The sequence below is a fragment of the Lampetra fluviatilis genome, chromosome 81 (genome assembly GCF_964198595.1).
Source record: "Lampetra fluviatilis chromosome 81, kcLamFluv1.1, whole genome shotgun sequence".
Taxonomy (NCBI): Eukaryota; Metazoa; Chordata; class Hyperoartia; order Petromyzontiformes; family Petromyzontidae; genus Lampetra; species Lampetra fluviatilis.
In genome coordinates this window covers 235,663-253,162 of record NC_136355.1, presented here as the reverse complement: position 1 = coordinate 253,162, position 17,500 = coordinate 235,663, and the positions used below count along the sequence as shown (strand labels likewise).

Genomic DNA, 17,500 nt, shown 5'->3' with positions numbered 1-17,500 from the left:
ATTGGTCCACACCCGAGACAGCTTTCCTTAGAGCCTAGTCTCACATGGTCCTTGAAGTTGATTGGTCCACACCCGAGACAGCTTTCCTTAGAGCCTAGTCTCACATGGTCCTTGAAGTTGATTGGTCCACACCCGAGACAGCTTTCCTTAGAGCCTAGTCTCACATGGTCCTTGAAGTTGATTGGTCCACACCCGAGACAGCTTTCCTTAGAGCCTAGTCTCACATGGTCCTTGAAGTTGATTGGTCCACACCCGAGACAGCTTTCCTTAGAGCCTAGTCTCACATGGTCCTTGAAGTTGATTGGTCCACACCCGAGACAGCTTTCCTTAGAGCCTAGTCTCACATGGTCCTTGAAGTTGATTGGTCCACACCCGAGACAGCTTTCCTTAGAGCCTAGTCTCACATGGTCCTTGAAGTTTATTGGTCCACACCCGAGACAGCTTTCCTTAGAGCCTAGTCTCACATGGTCCTTGAAGTTGATTGGTCCACACCCGAGACAGCTTTCCTTAGAGCCTAGTCTCACATGGTCCTTGAAGTTGATTGGTCCACACCCGAGACAGCTTTCCTTAGAGCCTAGTCTCACATGGTCCTTGAAGTTGATTGGTCCACACCCGAGACAGCTTTCCTTAGAGCCTAGTCTCACATGGTCCTTGAAGTTGATTGGTCCACACCCGAGACAGCTTTCCTTAGAGCCTAGTCTCACATGGTCCTTGAAGTTGATTGGTCCACACCCGAGACAGCTTTCCTTAGAGCCTAGTCTCACATGGTGTTGGACCAGATGACGCCAAAAGGCGTACAACTCAAAGACAATGCACCATCAGAGTATGAGAGCTCGGGGCAAGCATCTACACTATGAGACATCTCCTTTACCAGTGGCAAAATATAGTAGTCGGCTTTTACCCTTCCAACTGGTACAAAAACTGACACCTTTATACAAGGCATCATGTTTGCAATAACCACAACACAAGCAGTCAAAATGCAAACGTAAAGAAACAACTCTGATGATGATAATGATATGCACTGTCCTTGAAGTTGATTGGTCCACACCCGAGACAGCTTTCCTTAGAGCCTAGTCTCACATGGTCCTTGAAGTTGATTGGTCCACACCCGAGACAGCTTTCCTTAGAGCCTAGTCTCACATGGTCCTTGAAGTTGATTGGTCCACACCCGAGACAGCTTTCCTTAGAGCCTAGTCTCACATGGTCCTTGAAGTTGATTGGTCCACACCCGAGACAGCTTTCCTTAGAGCCTAGTCTCACATGGTCCTTGAAGTTGATTGGTCCACACCCGAGACAGCTTTCCTTAGAGCCTAGTCTCACATGGTCCTTGAAGTTGATTGGTCCACACCCGAGACAGCTTTCCTTAGAGCCTAGTCTCACATGGTCCTTGAAGTTGATTGGTCCACACCCAAGACAGCTTTCCTTAGAGCCTAGTCTCACATGGTCCTTGAAGTTGATTGGTCCACACCCGAGACAGCTTTCCTTAGAGCCTAGTCTCACATGGTCCTTGAAGTTGATTGGTCCACACCCGAGACAGCTTTCCTTAGAGCCTAGTCTCACTTGGTGTTGGACCAGATGACGCCAAAAGGCGCACAACTCAAAGACAACGCACCATCAGAGTATGAGAGCTCGGGCTAAAGCATTTACACCATTGGGACCTCATTTGCCAGTAAAAATTGTTTTACTGGCAAATGAGGTCCCAATGGTGTAAATGTTTACCCTACATTTTACCTTACCACAATACAATCACTCTACCTTACCTTTTACCCTTTAGCAGGTAAGGTAAAAGTTAAAAGGTAAAAAAACAACGAGCCTACCTTTACCCTCCCTTTTACCCTCACCCCATACAAATCACCCGATTACAGGGTAATTACTGGGGCACTACGACACATGAACAAGGTTTATCACGGTAAATGCTGCAGGTAGAGCGCTGTAATCACATAGAATTCTCTCGAATCGGGCGTTGAGGCTGTCGACGACACAGTCCTCTATAATCTTAATTTTGGAGCTTTCGTGACTGCAGGAATTATTCTTTGGTTCTTTCGGTAAAGTCACGTATAAAGAAAAAAAAAAAGCTCCAAAATTAAGATTGAACCACTTCTACGGGGAAGTTCCAAGTTGACCTTTTCTCTCTCTCTCTGCCTGTATATTTAGTGTAATTTTTTCTGTCTACACTCGTTTTTTGTCGGTCTTAGGTTCTGCTCTGTCTGTGTGTCTCCGTTCCTCTTGTTTTTATCTTTTGTCTTTCTTTGGAATGTTCACACTTACATTCTAACTTAGCAATCTTTGAAATACGTAATCGACCAGGCTATGCGTTAATTGTGTGTTGACCGACTCTCTGTGTCGCATTACATAACTTTTCGATACTTTGCTAGGTTATTCAATTTTAGTGTGTTTCTTTCTCCCTCTAAGCCTGCGTACTTCTCAACGCGTCTCCTCGTACTCATTGACATGTAGGTTTTGTCTCTAACCCCTCCCTCTCGCTGCCTCCGCCCCCCTCTGTCTATTTAAGGCCACCCCACAGAGACGATCACCCCTCTCTGTACCTGTGTTGCTCGCTCTATGTATCTTGGTGATATCTGTCTGCTTATATGTCTGTCTATAGTTTCTGGTTAGATTTTATGTCGCTATTTCATTATACCTGATGATTGCTTGTGTTGCGATCGAAACGTCGTATGCTATTATTTAATTTATTATTTTATCTTTATACGTGACTTTACCGAAATAACCAAAGAATAAGTCCTCTATAACCTCCTAGTCCCAGCCGCCCCGGTCGGTGGCGATCTCATCAACAGCCTGATCAAGACTGTCACGTTTTTTCTGTAAAGTCACCGTGTAGGTAAAAAAATTTAATTTAAAGTTAATAAAATTAATATAAGTGATAATGGAAATAAAATAAAAATCACGACGTTTCGGAGGCAACACAAGCTTCCGTCTTCAGGTGGAACCGTCACAGCACGATTGCTGTATCAAGTGAGAGAAATCCCAAGAAAACAGTCCTTGTATATATACTGGTTGAGGGTGGGAGGAGCCAAGGTAGGCACCTGGATATTATTGTTGTGAGGTTCGGTGCGGCTGAAACCACTGCCAGGAAATGAGTCTTTGTTGTGTAGAATGGTTGGCTGAGCCTTTTGTTATGTAGAGGTGGTGCGGCTGAAACCGCTGCCAGGAATGAGTCTTTGTTGTGTAGAATGGTTGACTGAGCCTTTTGTTATGTAGAGGTGGTGCGGCTGAAACCGCTGCCAGGAAATGAGTCTTTGTTGTGTAGAATGGTTGGCTGAGCCTTTTGTTATGTAGAGGTGGTGCGGCTGAAACTGCTGCCAGGAAATGAGTCTTTGTTGTGTAGAATTGTTGACTGAGCCTTTTGTTATGTAGAGGTGGTGCGGCTGAAACCGCTGCCAGGAAATGAGTCTTTGTTGTGTAGAATTGTTGACTGAGCCTTTTGTTATGTAGAGGTGTTGCGGCTGAAACCGCTGCCAGGAATGAGTCTTTGTTGTGTAGAATGGTTGGCTGAGCCTTTTGTTATGTAGAGGTGGTGTGGCTGAAACTGCTGCCAGGAAATGAGTCTTTGTTGTGTAGAATGGTTGACTGAGCCTTTTGTTATGTAGAGGTGGTGCGGCTGAAACCGCTGCCAGGAAATGAGTCTTTGTTGTGTAGAATGGTTGACTGAGCCTTTTGTTATGTAGAGGTGTTGCGGCTGAAACCGCTGCCAGGAATGAGTCTGTGTTGTGTAGAATGGTTGGCTGAGCCTTTTGTTATGTAGAGGTGGTGCGGCTGAAACCGGTGCCAGGAATGAGTCTTTGTTGTGTAGAATTGTTGACTGAGCCTTTTGTTATGTAGAGGTGTTGCGGCTGAAACCGCTGCCAGGAAATGAGTCTTTGTTGTGTAGAATGGTTGACTGAGCCTTTTGTTATGTAGAGGTGGTGCGGCTGAAACCGCTGCCAGGAAATGAGTCTTTGTTGTTGTGTAGAATGGTTGACTGAGCCTTTTCTTATGTAGAGGTGGTGCGGCTGAAACCGCTGCCAGGAATGAGTCTTTGTTGTGTAGAATTGTTGACTGAGCCTTTTGTTATGTAGAGGTAGTGCGGCTGAAACCGCTGCCAGGAAATGAGTCTTTGTTGCGTAGAATGGTTGACTGAGCCTTTTGTTATGTAGAGTTGGTGTGGCTGAAACCGCTGCCAGGAAATGAGTCTTTGTTGCGTAGAATGGTTGACTGAGCCTTTTGTTATGTAGAGGTGGTGCGGCTGAAACTGCTGCCAGGAAATGAGTCTTTGTTGTGTAGAATGGTTGACTGAGCCTTTTGTTATGTAGAGGTGTTGCGGCTGAAACCGCTGCCAGGAATGAGTCTTTGTTGTGTAGAATGGTTGGCTGAGCCTTTTGTTATGTAGAGGTGGTGTGGCTGAAACTGCTGCCAGGAAATGAGTCTTTGTTGTGTAGAATGGTTGACTGAGCCTTTTGTTATGTAGAGGTGGTGCGGCTGAAACCGCTGCCAGGAATGAGTCTTTGTTGTGTAGACTGGTTGAACTGGGAGGTTCTAAGAGTTGTTGCGGATGACGGTGCGGGTCGACGGGACCCCGTAATTGACCCTGCGTCAGTGTGTGCACCAAGGGTCTTGAGCTCGTCGCTGCCGGAGGCTCGCAAAGAGACTCACACCTCGGATAACAAGATCCACCGCCGCTTGCTCAAACTTCACCAGGAGGCGATCCGCGATCGCCGGCCGGCTCGGCGTTTACCGTATTAGGCGGCTAGCCGACTCCGACGTCCCGACCTCGCTGCCTGGGGGCGATCGCGTTGTGCTTCTTGAGGTGGAAAACCACTGGGGGATCACCCTCCATCCCATGGTGCGTGTGCTCCCACGGGAACGCACGCCGCTGCCTCTTCCGATTGCCGTTCGCAGCGACCCCAAAGATGCCGTTGCTGGCATCATCATCCTCTAGTGCCTCTGCCTCAAGGACGTGGACCGTCTACACATATTTGGAGCATTCCTGGCAGCGGTTTCAGCCGTACCACCTCTACATAACAAAAGGCTCAGTCAACCATTATAAACAACAAAGACTCATTTCCTGGCAGAGGTTTCAGCCGCACCACCTCTACATAACAAAAGGCTCAGTCAACCATTCTACACAACAAAGACTCATTTCCTGGCAGCGGTTTCAGCCGCACCACCTCTACATAACAAAAGGCTCAGTCAACCATTCTACACAACAACAAAGACTCATTTCCTGGCAGCGGTTTCAGCCGCACCACCTCTACATAACAAAAGGCTCAGTCAACCATTCTACACAACAAAGACTAATTTCCTGGCAGCGGTTTCAGCCGCACCACCTCTACATAGCAAAAGGCTCATTCAACCATTCTACACAACAAAGACTCATTTCCTGGCAGCGGTTTCAGCCGCACCACCTCTACATAACAAAAGGCTCAGTCAACCATTCTACACAACAACAAAGACTCATTTCCTGGCAGCGGTTTCAGCCGCACCACCTCTACATAACAAAAGGCTCAGTCAACCATTCTACACAACAAAGACTCATTTCCTGGCAGCGGTTTCAGCCGCACCACCTCTACATAGCAAAAGGCTCAGTCAACCATTCTACACAACAAAGACTCATTTCCTGGCAGCGGTTTCAGCCGCACCACCTCTACATAACAAAAGGCTCAGTCAACCATTCTACACAACAACAAAGACTCATTTCCTGGCAGCGGTTTCAGCCGCACCACCTCTACATAACAAAAGGCTCAGTCAACCATTCTGCACAACAAAGACTCATTTCCTGGCAGCGGTTTCAGCCGCACCACCTCTACATAACAAAAGGCTCAGTCAACCGTTCTACACAACAAAGACTTATTTCCTGGCAGCGGTTTCAGCCGCACCACCTCTACATAACAAAAGGCTCAGTCCCTTTTACACGCACCTTTCCATCATCCGCACGTAGTTTACACAACAAAGGCTCATTCCTAGCAGCGTGCTTCAGCCGCACCGAACCTCACAACAATAATATTCAGGGCCTACCTTGGCTCATCCCACCCTCAACCAGTATATATACTGTCTCAGACTCTGGATCGCCTTCAGTACTTCCTCAACAGATGGCACCTCAGCCAGCCACTCACAGGGTGTGACTACTTCTTCCTCCAATATTTGAGGCACCGCATTCTCAGCAGGGTCATCCCCACTTTGTGCCACGATGTTTTCCTGGCTGAGGGATTTCCCCTCCCACAGGACCTCACAGGAATGCTCAGCAAATCTGCAAACCTGTTCCTGGGGGTCGGAGATTGGATCACCGTTTTTCCCCTAATGATGGTAATAGGTGTGGCGCTGCAGGTTACTTTTTGATGGAGTTAAAGAGCGATTTGTGATCGCGGGCCACTGAGGCAGACTCCATCTCCTCAGCAACCCGCGACCACCACCCATCATTGTAGCGCCTCACGGATCTCCGAACCTCCGAGTGAAGGCTGCGATAAACCTCCTCATTCTCTGACGTGGGATGCTGTAGCCGATGAGAGTGGGCCTGTCGCTTTTTCTCAGCCACCCTGAACACATCCTCTGTCAGCCAGGGTCTCTGGGGAGGTCTGGACCGTGTACCCAAAGCAGCCATTGCAGCTGCATGAGCCACAGTCCTAAACCTCGCCCATTTACCCTCGACATCAGGAAGAGTGGGGGACGATGCCAACCCCAGCCGCAAGCGATATTCTCGCTTGCAACTTCCATCAGCTAACTGAGACCAGGCCACTAAGGGTTTGAATGGGGTCCTGGGTGTACACCCACCACTGGAGTGGAAGAATGGCAGGCGCATCTTACAGATGACAAGTCGATGGTCAGTAGGCAGATCAGCTCCACGGTAGGTCCTGGTGTCAAGGATATGGGCTCGCATCCGCTGGTCCATCACTATGTAGTCCAGCAGATGTTCTTGCTTGGACCCGGCATGCATACATGATGTTGTGTGGAGCCCATGGGCTGCACAAAAATCTAGCAGCCTCCTACCGTTGTTATTGAGCTGATCTGGCCCATGCCTTCCAATCACTCCAGACCAGGTGCCAGCATCATGACAAACTCAGGCATTGAAGTCACCCAACAAGATGACTCTGTCCCGAGGGGCCGCTTTAGCCAGCACCTGTGACAGGAGGTCATAGAAGGCATCTGACTCATCGGCCTTGTCTGCATCCCTCCACGGATATTCGTCTTCGGTTGGGGCATAAGTAACCACGACCACCACTCCTCGCCTCCGGTTGATGGGAAGGCGAGCCCAAAGTAGCCTGGGGCTTACAGCTTCCCACACCTCACCGCCACGCTCCCACGCCCCCTTCATTCTTTTGTTCAGAAGAAGAGCCACTCCCTGTTGTTTGGCAGTCTCCTGTCCCGAGTAGAGGACTGTCCACCCCCTCATGGTGGCAGGAGCCAGAGCCGGTCCACCGGACCTCCTGAATGCCACAGAGATCCAGGCGGTACCGGTCCAGCTCCCGACAGAGGAGTGGCAGCCTCTCCTCCGCAGTGAGCGTTCGAACATTCCACGTGGCCACACAAAGTGGGTTTTTGTTGTTTCTGGAGGAGCCCCGAGGGTGAAGATTCAGTCTCCTGGCTCCGCCAAATGGGGTTTGGCCAGGAGACGTCATAGACGCCTGTCCCCCCGGGGCCTCCGGCACAAGCGTGTTAGTTAGATGTTGTGGTCGTGGTTTAGTGGTAATGAATTGAAGGTGGAGGGGTTACCAGCCCACGACAGAGTTGCCCATCCGGCACCACGATGGTGGTTGTTTTTTCCGGACTCACCATCACCAACATCACCAACATCACCACCACCATCATCACCAACATCACCACCATCACCACCACCATCACAACCATCATCACCATCATCATCACCATCATCACCACCATCACCACCACCATCACCACTACTATCACAACCATCATAACCATCATCATCACCATCATCATCACCATCACCACCATCATCACCATCACCACCATCATCACCACCACTATCACCACCATCACCATCACCACCACCATTATCACCACCATCACCACTACTATCACCACCATCACCATCACCACCACCATCATCATCACCATCACCACCACCATCACCACTACTATCACAACCATCATCACCATCATCATCACCATCATCATCACCATCACCACCACCATCACCACCACTATCACAACCATCATCACCATCATCATCACCATCATCACCACCATCACCACCACCATCACCACTACTATCACAACCATCATCACCATCATCATCACCATCATCATCACCATCACCACCATCATCACCATCACCACCATCATCACCACCACTATCACCACCATCACCATCACCACCACCATTATCACCATCACCACCATCATCACCACCACCACCATCATCATCACCAACATCACCACCACCATCATCACCATCACCACCATCATCACCACCACCACCATCATCATCATCACCACCATCACCACCACCATCATCACCAACATCACCACCATCACCACCATCACCACCACCATCATCACCAACATCACCACCATCACCACCACCATCACCACCACCATCATCATCACCACCACCATCATCATCATCATCATCACCACCACCATCACCACCACCATCATCATCATCACCAACATCACCACCATCACCACCACCATCACCACCACCATCATCACCACCACCACCATCATCATCATCATCACCACCATCACCACCACCATCATCACCAACATCACCACCATCACCACCATCACCACCACCATCATCACCAACATCACCACCATCACCACCACCATCACCACCACTATCACCACCACCATCATCACCACCACCATCATCACCAACATCACCACCATCACCACCATCACCACCACCATCATCACCAACATCACCACCATCACCACCACCATCACCACCACCATCATCATCACCACCACCATCATCATCATCATCATCACCACCACCATCACCACCACCATCATCATCATCACCAACATCACCACCATCACCACCACCATCACCACCACCATCATCACCACCACCACCATCATCATCATCATCACCACCATCACCACCACCATCATCACCAACATCACCACCATCACCACCATCACCACCACCATCATCACCAACATCACCACCATCACCACCACCATCACCACCACTATCACCACCACCATCATCACCACCACCATCATCATCATCACCACCATCACCACCACCATCACCACCACCATCACCACCACCATCATCATCATCACCAACATCACCACCATCACCACCACCATCACCACCACCACCATCATCATCATCAACACCATCACCACCACCATCATCACCAACATCACCACCATCACCACCACCATCACCACCACTATCACCACCATCACCACCACCATCACCACCACCATCATCACCACCACCATCATCATCATCATCACCACCATCACCACCACCATCATCACCAACATCACCACCATCACCACCATCACCACCACCATCATCACCAACATCACCACCATCACCACCACCATCACCACCACTATCACCACCACCATCACCACCACCATCATCATCATCATCACCACCACCATCACCACCACCATCACCACCACCATCATCATCATCATCACCATCACCACCATCACCACCATCATCACCACCATCACCACCACCATCACCACCACCATCACCACCACCATCATCATCATCACCAACATCACCACCATCACCACCACCATCACCACCACCACCATCATCATCATCACCACCATCACCACCACCATCATCACCAACATCACCACCATCACCACCACCATCATCACCACCATCACCACCATCACCACCACCATCATCACCACCATCACCACCATCACCACCACCATCACCACCAACATCACCACCACCATCATCACCACCATCATCACCACCATCATCACCATCACCACCACCATCACCACCAACATCACCACCACCATCACCACCACCATCACCACCACCATCACCACCACCATCACCACCACCACCATCATCATCATCACCACCATCACCACCACCATCATCACCAACATCACCACCATCACCACCATCACCACCACCATCATCACCAACATCACCACCATCACCACCATCACCACCACCATCATCACCAACATCACCACCATCACCACCATCACCACCACCATCATCACCACCACCACCATCACCACCACCACCATCATCATCATCACCACCATCACCACCACCATCATCACCAACATCACCACCATCACCACCATCACCACCACCATCATCATCACCAACATCACCACCATCACCACCATCACCACCACCATCATCACCAACATCACCACCATCACCACCATCACTCACCACGTGGTTTTGTCTCAGCTGGGAAATTCTTTCCCGATTGTCAGGATGGATTTCATGGATTGCAGTCCTGGAACATCACCAACAACATCACCAACATCACCAACATCGCCAACATCAACATCAACAACATCAACAACATCACCATCAACAACATCAACAACATCACCAACATCAACACCAACATCACCAACACCAACAACATCAACAACATCACCAACATCAACACCAACATCACCAACATCAACAAGAACATGTGAGTGAGTGATTTGGTGAGTGAGTGTGTGAGTGGGTCGATGAGTGAGTGGGTGAGTTTGTGAGTAAGTGGGTGGGTGAGTGAGTGAGTGTGCGAGTGGGTCGATGAGTGAGTGGGTGAGTGGGAGAGTGAGTGAGTGTGTGAGTGGGTGAGTGAGTGAGTGTGTGAGTGGGTGAGTGAGTGAGTGAGTGTGTGAGTGGGTGAGTGAGTGAGTGAGTGTGTGAGTGGGTCGATGAGTGAGTGGGTGAGTGGGAGAGTGAGTGAGTGTGTGAGTGGGTGAGTGAGTGAGTGAGTGTGTGAGTGGGTGAGTGAGTGAGTGTGTGAGTGGGTCGATGAGTGAGTGTGTGAGTGGGAGAGTGAGTGAGTGTGTGAGTGGGTGAGTGAGTGAGTGAGTGTGTGAGTGGGTGAGTGAGTGAGTGGGTGAGTGGGTCGATGAGTGAGTGGGTGAGTTTGTGAGTAAGTGGGTGGGTGAGTGAGTGTGTGAGTGGGTCGATGAGTGAGTGGGTGAGTTTGTGAGTAAGTGGGTGGGTGAGTGAGTGAGTGAGTGTGTGAGTGGGTGAGTGAGTGAGTGTGTGAGTGGGTGAGTGAGTGAGTGTGTGAGTGGGTGAGTGAGTGAGTGTGTGAGTGGGTGAGTGAGTGAGTGTGTGAGTGGGTGAGTGAGTGAGTGGGTGAGTGAGTGAGTGGGTGAGTGGGTCGATGAGTGAGTGGGTGAGTTTGTGAGTAAGTGGGTGGGTGAGTGTGTGAGTGGGTGAGTGAGTGAGTGGGTGAGTGGGTCGATGAGTGAGTGGGTGAGTTTGTGAGTAAGTGGGTGGGTGAGTGAGTGAGTGTGTGAGTGAGTGAGTGGGTGAGTGAGTGAGTGGGTGAGTGGGTCGATGAGTGGGTGGGTGAGTTTGTGAGTAAGTGGGTGGGTGAGTGAGTGTGTGAGTGGGTGAGTGAGTGAGTGGTGAGTGGGTCGATGAGTGAGTGGGTGAGTTTGTGAGTAAGTGGGTGGGTGAGTGAGTGAGTGTGTGAGTGGGTGAGTGAGTGAGTGTGTGAGTGGGTGAGTGAGTGTGTGAGTGGGTGAGTGAGTGTGTGAGTGGGTGAGTGAGTGAGTGTGTGAGTGGGTGAGTGAGTGAGTGGGTGAGTGGGTCGATGAGTGAGTGGGTGAGTTTGTGAGTAAGTGGGTGGGTGAGTGAGTGTGTGAGTGGGTGAGTGAGTGAGTGGGTGAGTGGGTCGATGAGTGAGTGGGTGAGTTTGTGAGTAAGTGGGTGGGTGAGTGAGTGAGTGTGTGAGTGGGTGAGTGAGTGAGTGAGTGGGTGAGTGGGTGAGTGAGTGAGTGGGTGAGTGGGTCGATGAGTGAGTGGGTGAGTTTGTGAGTAAGTGGGTGGGTGAGTGAGTGTGTGAGTGAGTGAGTGGGTGAGTGGGTCGATGAGTGAGTGGGTGAGTTTGTGAGTAAGTGGGTGGGTGAGTGAGTGAGTGTGTGAGTGGGTGAGTGTGTGAGTGGGTGAGTGAGTGTGTGAGTGGGTGAGTGAGTGAGTGTGTGAGTGGGTGAGTGAGTGAGTGTGTGAGTGGGTGAGTGAGTGGGTGAGTGAGTGTGTGAGTGGGTGAGTGAGTGAGTGTGTGAGTGGGTGAGTGAGTGTGTGAGTGGGTCGATGAGTGAGTAGGTGAGTTTGTGAGTAAGTGGGTGGGTGAGTGAGTGAGTGGGTGAGTGAGTGTGTGAGTGGGTGAGTGAGTGTGTGAGTGGGTCGATGAGTGAGTGTGTGAGTTTGTGAGTAAGTGGGTGAGTGAGTGAGTGTGTGAGTGGGTGAGTGAGTGAGTGTGTGAGTGGGTCGATGAGTGAGTGGGTGAGTTTGTGAGTAAGTGGGTGGGTGAGTGAGTGTGTGAGTGGGTGAGTGAGTGGGTGAGTGGGTCGATGAGTGAGTGGGTGAGTTTGTGAGTAAGTGGGTGGGTGAGTGAGTGAGTGTGTGAGTGGGTGAGTGAGTGAGTGTGTGAGTGGGTGAGTGAGTGAGTGTGTGAGTGGGTGAGTGAGTGTGTGAGTGGGTGAGTGAGTGAGTGTGTGAGTGGGTGAGTGAGTGAGTGTGTGAGTGGGTGAGTGAGTGTGTGAGTGGGTCGATGAGTGAGTGGGTGAGTGAGTGGGTGAGTGAGTGAGTGTGTGAGTGGGTGAGTGAGTGTGTGAGTGGGTGAGTGAATGAGTGTGTGAGTGGGTCGATGAGTGAGTGGGTGAGTTTGTGAGTAAGTGGGTGGGTGAGTGAGTGTGTGAGTGGGTGAGTGAGTGTGTGAGTGGGTCGATGAGTGAGTGGGTGAGTTTGTGAGTAAGTGGGTGGGTGAGTGAGTGTGTGAGTGGGTGAGTGAGTGTGTGAGTGGGTCGATGAGTGAGTGGGTGAGTTTGTGAGTAAGTGGGTGGGTGAGTGAGTGTGTGAGTGGGTGAGTGAGTGTGTGAGTGGGTCGATGAGTGAGTGGGTGAGTTTGTGAGTAAGTGGGTGGGTGGGTGAGTGTGTGAGTGTGTGAGTGAGTGTGTGAGTGGGTCGATGAGTGAGTGGGTGAGTGGGAGAGTAACTGAGTGAGTGACTGCGTGACTGACTGACTGAGTGAGTGATTGAGTTACTGACTGATTGAGTGACTGAGTGTGTGACTGAGTGATTGAGTGACTGACTGATTGAGTGACTGAGTGAGTGACTGAGTGACTGACTGAGTGACTGACTGACTGAGTGAGTGACTGAGTAACTGACTGAGTGACTGACTGACTGAGTGAGTGACTGAGTAATTGACTGAGTGACTGACTGAGTGAGTGACTGACTGAGTGACTGACTGAGTGACTGAGTGAGTGTCTCACTGACTGACTGACTGTGTAGGTGACTGACTGACTAGCTGAGTGACTAACTAGCTGACTAACCTGGCGCGCTGTACTAGCACGAGGTAGGCCGCAGCTATCGAGGCGATCAGGGCCGAGACAAGGATCAGTCCCAGGACGTCATCGTCAAATCCCGCGAGTAGCGGTGGTGAGGAGGGTGGTGAGGAGGGTGAGGAGGGTGGTGAGGAGGGTGGTGAGGGGGGTGAGGAGGTGGACAACTCCATCGCGTTCTGTTGTGGTGCAGTGAGTGACGATTTAAAAAAAAAAATTGAATCGATTCGCTGTTAATCGATGTTGCTAGAGGGAATCGATTCTGTTCTGCAGTTTGAATGGTGGATTGGTGAGGAGGGTGAGGGTGGTGAGGGGGGTGAGGTGGGTGAGGAGGTGGACAACTCCATCGCGTTCTGTTGTGGTGCAGTGAGTGACGATTTAAAAAAAAAAAAATTTTGAATCGATTCGCTGTTAATCGATGTTGCGAGAGGGAATCGATTCTGCAGTTTGAATGGTGGATTGGTGAGGAGGGTGAGGGTGGTGAGGGGGTGAGGGGGGTGAGGAGGTGGACAACTCCATCGCGTTCTGTTGTGGTGCAGTGAGTGACGATTTAAAAAAAAAAATTTGAATCGATTCCGAAGGTGAAACATGGGGGAATCGATTCGCTGTTAATCGATGTTGCTAGAGGGAATCGATTTTGCAGTTTGAATGGTGGAGAGTGGTGAGGGGGTGAGGAGAGGGGGTGAGGTGGGTGAGGAGGTGGACAACTCCATCGCCTTCTGTTGTGGTGCAGTGAGTGACGATTTGGAATCGATTCCGAGTTGAACAAAAAAATTGAATCGATTCCAAGTTTAAAAAAGAAAATTTGAATCGATTCCGAAGGTGAAAGTTCGGGGAATCGATTCGCTGTTTCTTGATATTTAGAGAGGGAATCGATTCCGTAGTTTGAATGGTGGAGAGTGGTGAGGGTGGTGAGGGTGGTGGTGATGGGGGTGGTGGTGAGGATGGTGAGGGTGAGGGGGGTGGTGGTGATGGGGGTGGTTGTGAGGGTGGTGAGGGTGGTGGTAATGATGGGGGTGATGGTGAGGGTGGTGAGGGTGGTGGTGATGGGGGTGGTGGTGAGGGTGGTGAGGGTGAGGGGGGTGGTGGTGATGGGGGTGGTGGTGAGGGTGAGGGGGGTGGTGGTGATGGGGGTGGTGGTGAGGGTGGTGAGGGTGAGGGGGGTGGTGGTGATGGGGGTGGTGATGGGGGTGGTGGTGAGGGTGAGGGGGGTGGTGGTGGTGAGGGTGGTGAGGGAGGTGAGGGGGGTGGTGGTGGTGATGGGGGTGGTGGTGGTCGTGGTGGTGGTGGTGGTGAGGGGGGTGGTGGTGGTGGTGAGGGTGGTGGTGGTGGTGAGGGTGGTGAGGGTGGTGGTGGTGGTGAGGGTGGTGGTGGTGGTGAGGGTGGTGAGGGTGGTGAGGGTGAGGGGGGTGGTGGTGGTGAGGGTGGTGGTGGTGGTGAGGGTGGTGAGGGAGGTGAGGGTGGTGGTGATGGGGGTGGTGGTGAGGGTGGTGGTGGTGGTGAGGGTGGTGAGGGTGGTGGTGGTGGTGAGGGTGGTGGTGAGGGTGGTGAGGGTGGTGAGGGTGAGGGGGGTGGTGGTGGTGAGGGTGGTGAGGGAGGTGAGGGTGGTGAGGGTGAGGGGGGTGGTGGTGATGGGGGTGGTGGTGAGGGTGGTGAGGGTGAGGGGGGTGGTGGTGGTGAGGGTGGTGAGGGAGGTGAGGGTGGTGAGGGGGGTGGTGGTGGTGATGGGGGTGGTGGTGGTCGTGGTGGTGGTGGTGGTGGTGAGGGGGGTGGTGGTGGTGGTGAGGGTGGTGGTGGTGGTGGTGAGGGTGGTGGTGGTGGTGGTGAGGGTGGTGGTGGTGGTGGTGAGGGTGGTGAGGGTGGTGAGGGTGGTGGTGGTGGTGAGGGTGGTGAGGGAGGTGAGGGTGGTGGTGATGGGGGTGGTGGTGAGGGTGGTGGTGGTGGTGAGGGTGGTGGTGGTGGTGAGGGTGGTGGTGGTGGTGAGGGTGGTGGTGGTGAGGGGGGTGGTGGTGGTGAGGGTGGTGGTGGTGAGGGTGGTGAGGGTGGTGGTGGTGGTGAGGGTGGTGGTGGTGAGGGTGGTGGTGATGGGGGTGGTGGTGAGGGTGGTGAGGGTGAGGGGGGTGGTGGTGATGGGGGTGGTGAGGGTGGTGGTGATGGGGGTGGTGGTGAGGGTGGTGAGGGTGAGGGGGGTGGTGGTGATGGGGGTGGTGATGGGGGTGGTGGTGAGGGTGAGGGGGGTGGTGGTGATGGGGGTGGTGGTGAGGGTGAGGGGGGTGGTGGTGGTGGTGGTGAGGGAGGTGAGGGTGGTGAGGGGGGTGGTGGTGGTGATGGGGGTGGTGGTGGTCGTGGTGGTGGTGGTGGTGAGGGGGGTGGTGGTGGTGAGGGTGGTGAGGGTGGTGAGGGTGGTGGTGGTGGTGAGGGTGGTGGTGGTGGTGGTGAGGGTGGTGAGGGTGGTGAGGGGGGTGGTGGTGAGGGTGGTGAGGGAGGTGAGGGTGGTGGTGATGGGGGTGGTGGTGAGGGTGGTGGTGGTGGTGAGGGTGGTGAGGGTGGTGAGGGTGGTGGTGGTGGTGAGGCTGGTGGTGGTGGTGAGGGTGGTGAGGGTGGTGAGGGTGAGGGGGGTGGTGGTGGTGAGGGTGGTGAGGGAGGTGAGGGTGGTGAGGGTGAGGGGGGTGGTGGTGATGGGGGTGGTGGTGAGGGTGGTGAGGGTGAGGGGGGTGGTGGTGGTGAGGGTGGTGAGGGAGGTGAGGGTGGTGAGGGGGGTGGTGGTGGTGATGGGGGTGGTGGTGGTCGTGGTGGTGGTGGTGGTGAGGGGGGGTGGTGGTGGTGGTGAGGGTGGTGGTGGTGGTGGTGAGGGTGGTGAGGGTGGTGGTGGTGGTGGTGAGGGTGGTGGTGGTGGTGGTGAGGGTGGTGAGGGTGGTGAGGGTGGTGAGGGTGGTGGTGGTGGTGAGGGTGGTGAGGGAGGTGAGGGTGGTGGTGATGGGGGTGGTGGTGAGGGTGGTGGTGGTGGTGGTGGTGGTGAGGGTGGTGGTGGTGGTGGTGAGGGTGGTGGTGGTGAGGGGGGTGGTGGTGGTGAGGGTGGTGGTGGTGGTGAGGGTGGTGGTGGTGGTGAGGGTGATGGTGGTGAGGGTGGTGGTGATGGGGGTGGTGGTGAGGGTGGTGGTGGTGGTGAGGGTGGTGAGGGGGGTGGTGGTGGTGATGGGGGTGGTGGTGAGGGTGGTGGTGAGGGTGGTGGTGGTGATGGGGGTGGTGGTGAGGGTGGTGAGGGTGGTGGTGGTGGTGAGGGTGGTGGTGAGGGTGGTGAGGGTGGTGGTGGTGGTGAGGGTGGTGGTGAGGGTGGTGAGGGGGGTGGTGGTGGTGATGGGGGTGGTGGTGGTCGTGGTGGTGGTGGTGGTGGTGGTGAGGGGGGTGGTGGTGGTGGTGAGGGTGGTGAGGGTGGTGGTGGTGGTGGTGGTGAGGGTGGTGAGGGAGGTGAGGGTGGTGGTGATGGGGGTGGTGGTGAGGGTGGTGGTGGTGGTGAGGGTGGTGGTGGTGAGGGTGGTGAGGGTGGTGGTGGTGGTGAGGGGGGTGGTGGTGGTGAGGGTGGTGGTGGTGGTGGTGGTGGTGAGGGTGGTGAGGGTGGTGGTGGTGGTGAGAGTGGTGGTGAGGGTGGTGAGGGGGGTGGTGGTGGTGATGGGGGTGGTGGTGGTCGTGGTGGTGGTGGTGGTGGTGAGGGGGGTGGTGGTGGTGGTGAGGGTGGTGAGGGTGGTGGTGGTGGTGGTGGTGAGGGTGGTGAGGGTGGTGGTGATGGGGGTGGTGGTGAGGGTGGTGGTGAGGGTGGTGAGGGTGGTGGTGGTGAGGGTGGTGGTGGTGAGGGTGGTGAGGGTGGTGGTGAGGGTGGTGAGGGTGGTGGTGGTGGTGAGGGTGGTGGTGGTGAGGGTGGTGAGGGTGGTGGTGAGGGTGGTGAGGGTGGTGGTGGTGGTGAGGGGGGTGGTGGTGGTGAGGGTGGTGGTGGTGAGGGTGGTGA

At 53.3% G+C, this 17,500-nt stretch overlaps 1 long non-coding RNA gene across 1 annotated transcript in view; it reads right to left on the bottom strand.

Annotated features, from left to right (window-relative positions):
• Window positions 1-13,558, bottom strand: part of LOC144953714 (uncharacterized) — a 14,705-nt gene extending 1,147 nt beyond the window's left edge. The window contains exons 1-2 of the long non-coding RNA XR_013640882.1: window positions 13,489-13,558; window positions 10,364-10,430 (exon numbers count right to left, since the gene is read on the bottom strand). This is a non-coding gene — a long non-coding RNA (uncharacterized LOC144953714). The remainder of the gene's footprint in view (window positions 1-10,363; window positions 10,431-13,488) is intronic.
• Between the last annotated feature and the right edge of the window lie 3,942 nt (window positions 13,559-17,500).